Source organism: Rhinoraja longicauda, chromosome 3, assembly GCF_053455715.1.
Source record: "Rhinoraja longicauda isolate Sanriku21f chromosome 3, sRhiLon1.1, whole genome shotgun sequence".
NCBI lineage: Eukaryota > Metazoa > Chordata > Chondrichthyes > Rajiformes > Arhynchobatidae > Rhinoraja > Rhinoraja longicauda.
In genome coordinates, this window is record NC_135955.1 from 42,680,171 (window position 1) to 42,686,478 (window position 6,308).

The following is a 6,308-nucleotide window of genomic DNA, read 5'->3' on the forward strand; positions in this document are numbered from 1 at the left end:
GCACTGGTATCCTTCGCCGTCTAGGCTTAAGCTCAGGGGTGACCGCGCTTCTGCGGTTGCAGCTCCTAGACTGTGGAACAGCATCCCACTCCCCATCAGAACTGCCCCTTCCATCGACTCCTTTAAGTCCAGGCTCAAAACCTACTTCTATTCCCTAGCGTTTGAGGCCCTCTGAGGGGGCGCTGTAAACTGTTTATGTCTGTGTTGTTAAGTCTGTGTGCTATTGTATGGTCTTTTTTTAGTACCTGTACTGATGTACAGCACTTTGGTCAACGTGGGTTGTATTTAAATGTGCTATACAAATAAAATTGACTTGACTCTTCATTCTTGTGATTGGCTTGATTGTATTCATGTATAGTATTATCTGATTAAATTGAATCGGACACAATTAAAAGCTTTTCACTGTACCTTGTTACAGTGACAATAATAAGCCGAAACCAAAACATCATATATTTAAACAAGATGGGATCACTGAAGAAACGTTACAAGAGGTGAGGGTGAGGCAGAGGAGAATGTGGGTTACTGAGTTTCTGCTGCCTAGGGTAAGAGATTTGATGGTGAAAATTCAGCAGAAATTGTTCTACCCATTATCCTGACACAGGGTTTCTTGATCTCTGCAAAATTACACAAATTGGCCAGAAACTTTTTGAGGAAATGGGCACTTCAGTTTGGGAAGATAAAAAGCCAGTAGAGGAATTTCTCAACAATGTTGGAAGAAACACTGGTGACCTGTCTACTAGACAAACAACATTCATGAAATACTAATTTAATGTAACAGGGCCAGGCACTTTATGCAGGATGGAACCCAGCTGTCAATTCTACATTTGGCGGGGCTGGATTGTATTTGACTGGCATTTTAAAAATCTGCACATGTTCTGGGCACTGAACAGTTTTGAATTATCTGCAGTAGGGTCATTGTTTTCATTTTAAGTCCCAAAACATTTGCAGGGTTGAGTGCATTCAAGTAGGTTTCCTGCATAGTGTAAACGATGAAACAACAGGAACATTGTTTGCCAGAATATTTTTTGACTCGTAGACAGATCACTAATGGTTCTACCAACATTGTTGAGACGTTCCTCTGCTGGCTTTTCATCTTTCAAAACTGAAAGTGCCTTTTTTCCATGCAAAAGGTTTACAGCCAATTTGTGAAAACGATGAAACAATAGGAACAGTCACTAATGTCGTCAAAGTTGAGTGCCATATGGAAAGGTAGTGAACTCAAATTTCATCCTAATTTCAAAACATAGAACATTCTTAGAGTGTGTGTTCACATGGACACAGGTCCACTCTGAATATTGGATGTTCCACTGAGGTCCAATTCTAAATTGTTGAATACAAAGAATAGCAGGACTTGACATTGAAGGCTAGCATGGAAACACAGATATCTGGGTGACTTTCCACACTGGTGTGGGGCAACATCCGTGGAAATGTAATCTGTCCTTTCAGGAGCGAACTAGCAAATAAAAACTGCAACAAGCACAGGTAATGTAATCGCATAGTTTTTAAACATCTGTTAACTGAGTCAGCTTGGCGAAGATTAAAGGAGGAAGGATGTGGTGGGAATGGAATGCTTTATTCTGAAACTGCAGGTGGATAAGCAAGTCAGATCAAATCACTAAAATAACAGATCATTTGACTAACAGTAATAAATCATTCATTTTTAGGTAGTGAAAGTCCTGCTATTGTTTGCATTCAACAATTTAGAATTGAATTAAACTCTAGTTCAAGTATTTTCAAGAAAACAATAATTATATCAATTAATAATGATAAGTTTATGAATATTTTCTTCTCTTAAAATAGGTGACTCTATACTCACCTGTGAGGACCATGTAGCTCTGTCATCCAGAGTTAAGACTGACAGATTGTTGGATATTGGTGCAGGAAAATGGGAGAGGTGGAAGATCATTCACAATGGGGCAACTTCCCTACTCCAAATCTTAATTTGTACATTTTAACTGTTTCGACATGACATCCGTGAATACTTAGGTGCTCCAGATCAAACTCAGATGCCCCATCCACATCTCTAATTGCCTAAGGGCAATACAATAAGGTACAAACACTTCTTAGCACATCATTGGTTCAGAGCATAATTGTAATTGGTATTGGATAATATTGTCACATGCACCGCAATAGTGAAAAACTTTGTTTACGTGCTTTCCAGTGAAATCATACAATCATGGGTACAATCAAGCCTTACACAAGTACTACAGGCAGTGCAAAGTGAAACATACCAGAGTGCAGCATTATAGCTTCAGAGAAAATGCAAATATATCAGAGCTTGGAGACTGGGCTTATACTCGCTGGAATTTAGAGGACTGAGGGGGGATCTTATAGAAACATATAAAATTCTTAAGGGGTTGGAGAGGCTAGATGTGGGAAGATTGTTCCCGATGTTGGGGGAGTCCAGAACCAGGGGTCACAGCTTAAGGATAAGGGGGAAGTTTTTTAGGACCGAGATGAGAAAACATTTCTTCACACAGAGATTGGTGAGTCTGTGGAATTCTCTGCCACAGAATGTAGTTGAGGCCAGTTCATTGGCTATATTTAAGAGGGAGTTAGATGTGGCCCTTTTTGCTAAAAGGATCAGGGGGTATGGAGAAAAGGCAGGTACAGGCTACTGAGCTGGATGATCAGCCATGATCATATTGAATGGCGGTGCAGGCTCGAAGGGCCGAATGGCCTACTCCTGCACCTATTTTCTATGTTTCTATGTTTCTATCAGAGAAAATGCAAATAGAAAATTGCAAGGTCCACATTGAAGTAGGTTGGGAGATCAAGACCACACCATTGGTTTATAAGATATCCATTCTGTAGTCTGATAACAGTGGGGAAGAAGCCATTCCTGACTCCCTGGTACATGTTTTCAAGCTTTTGTGTATTCTGCTGCATAGAAAAGCAGAGAAATGACTGGGGTTTAAATGTTCCTCGATTCTATTGGCTACTTTCCTGAAGCAACGTGAAGTGTAGATGAAGTTGAGGGGAGTGGAGGGGGTGGAGGGGGGTGGAAGAGGGGGGAGGCCGGTCCATGTAATGGACTGGGCTACATCACTAACTCTCCAAAATTGCTTGTATTCTTTGGCAGAGCTGTTGCCGAACCAACATGTGATGCATCTATAGTGCGCCTATAAAAGTTCGTACCATGTAGAGTTGTCGGTGTGTTTTCATGGCCGTAGCTTCAATATAGTTAGACAATTGTTAGTAATGTGTACACCTAGGAATTTGAAGCTCTCAACATCTCCACTTTAGCACCATTGATTGGGATATGTACACCATTTCCTGAAGTCAATAACTATCTACTTTGTTTTGTTAGCATTGAGGAAGGGGTTTTAGTCTTGACATGATGTTACTAAGCTCTTTCCTGTACTCTATTTCATCATTGTTCATGATCAAATTCACCACAGTGGTCGTCATCTACAAACTTGTAAATGGAATTAGAGCAGAATTTGTCTGCAGAGTTGCGAGTGTTTAGGGAGTATAATAAGGGCTGAGAACACATCCTTGCAGGGCACCGATGTTGAGAATTATTGTGGAGGATGTTGTGTCACCTATCCAGGTGTGATATATAGATTACAAATAAAGCAATCTCTGAGAGAGAAGCCGTTGCAATTAAGGGTAAAAGGGCTGTAAGGGACTTCAGTAGAAGTAATTAAACATTCACCATTGTTTTATTTCATTAAATAATCTCAAGAAATAGCAAATGCTTATCAGAATGCTTTATTTTTTCTCATGTTCACAACATGATTTATTTCTCCCTTTTATTTCCTTGTTCAATCAAGTCCTACTCTGGGAGTTTCAGCAGCTAACTGTGATTGCTACATGTGCACTATACTGAGGAATGATAAATTAAACCATGACCCCATTGATACCTTCATGTGGATCTCGAAGATCCCATGGTGCAATTCAAATAAGAGTAATGGAGATTCCCTAGTGCCATGGCCAATATTTATTTCTCACAAAATACTCAAAAATACCTGATCTGGCCATCAATCACTTATTTTGCCGGTCTTCTTGGGACTTTTTTTTATGAGCAAATTGCCCGTCTCATTTCCTACACAGCACTGACTCATTTCAAAAGCACTCAAATGGCCATACAACATGGAGAGTTTGGGATAGAAACTATATGAATGCAGTTCTTTTTCTTTGCAGTAATAACATATCAAAATGGGAAGACGCTAACTTGAAGAGCTTCATGCTAACAAACTACTTTCTTAATTGTACCCTTGGGCATGGGTGGTTGCAAGCATCTATTTGTAATGCTACCTCCACGCAGGCTTTGCTGCACCTCTTGCAGAAAGAATTTCAAAGTGTCCCGTACACATGACGGAATTTGTATGAAAATCATGCGAGAGGTACGAATCTAGCAACTATGGCAGGACATACTTTAAGGGCTCCCCCGTCATGGCAAGCAGCAGTCTTTTAATAACTGGTGCCAAGCCAGAATTACCATCCTACGCCACCATTTCCTGATGATGGCACCTTTGGCTTGGATCCCTCTATTCACTTACTCAGTACAGGAAGAGGCGTTGGACAAGCCTTGCAAAATATGCCGCGGTAATGCCTCCCCACTTCATAGTTAGATCATGGCCCAGAGGTTTAAAAAATGACAGTTGTTTTGGCTCTTGGGTGTAAAGGAAATGACTGCTCCCTCTCAGCTGTAACCTCAGTGGTGAGACCCAGAAACCCAATGATAAGCCCACTTTAATTAACATTCAGCTTTTAAACGTTTTCCCCCATTCTGCAATGAACATTTTAGAGCACAATGGCTCCTCCGGAGATTGTTCACACAATCTCCCCAGAGTTGAGAATGTGCCATCACTCAGTCGTGCTTAAACATTGAAGGATACCTGGCAATGTTACTACAACCAAGCTTGCCTCGTACAATGTGTTCACAGGTGTGGCCTCCAGCCACCCAGCTTTACTGGCCATGCAGTTGTTTGCCAACAGCTTCCCTACATTTTAATTAGAAAGTTGGGAAGTAATTTGTCAATTTGATTTATGGGGTGCTCCCATCAGAGATGGACATCAATGCCTGCTGGAAGATCAATTTGGTGAAAGAAGCTCTTTGGTCTGCCTGAAACCTGTTGGTCTCCCAGCCCAGCAAGATGTCCATCAGGGAGGTTTGCTGAGTGGCCCATTCCAGACTGCATGAGTGCTTGTTGAGGGACTCACTGAAGCTTGGTGCAGCCAACGCCAAGATTTGTGGGGAGAACCACAGTCTTGTGTTCTTCGGGTGCTGGACATTGCGGGGCAGAGTCCGGTGTGGGTGCTCCTCAAACAGTGGAAGGGATTTCACTCCAGGGGACCAAATGGTGGCAAGGGTCTTTTATTTAAAGATAGGTGTGAACATTACTAAGTATGACACCGACAAATTTATAGACGCTGAGAATGGCTGAAGAATTTTTGCAGTTTCTGTTTTTTTAATCTAGTTTTCATTCTGAATAAAGTATATTTTGAGAATTTTTAAAAATAGTAACTGATAATTTCAATAATACCTTGGAATAAACAAATTAACATAAGCTTGACAGATCTCTCACTTCCATTAGTGTTTGTTTTGAAAAGATTTGTCCATTTTAAGATGTGCTAAAATATAGTCCCTTCTGGAACCTTACATTTTCCTTCCCCTCAGTTGATTGAGGATGACATGTTTCCTCTTCTGAGTTCTGAGGTGGCTGACAAAGACAGAAATTAGAATGTTGAAAATGCACACCTCCAGATTCAGGGACAGTTTCTTCCCAGCTGTTATCAGGCGATTGAACCATCCCACACAACTAGAGAGTAGTCCTGAGGTACAATCTACCTCATAGATGACCGTCAGACCATCTTTGATTAGACTTTGCTGGCTTTATCTTACACTAAACGTTATTCTCTTATCGTGCATGTGTACACTCTCAATGGCTCGATGGTAATCACGTGTTGTCTTTCCACTGACTGGTTAGCACGCAACAAAAGCTTTTCACTGTACCTCGGTACACAATAAACTAAATTGAACTGAACTAACCATTTAGACAGATACATGGATAGGAAAGGTTTAGATGGATATGGACCACGGAAAGGTAAATGGGATCAAGTTAGGTAGACACCTTGGTCAGCATGAATGATGTGGGCCAAAGCACCTGTTTCCATGTTGTATAACTCTAGGACTTTTGAAGCATAAACTGATCATCTCAAACATCTTGGACGTCTTTATCATTAGGCCAAAACTTCACTCTATCAAGACTATGTACTTGCTTGTGTGAGATGTCTCACCCCAATCAAAGGAAATAGAAAATAGGCATTTTTCATTCATAGAATCAAATAGCACAGAAACA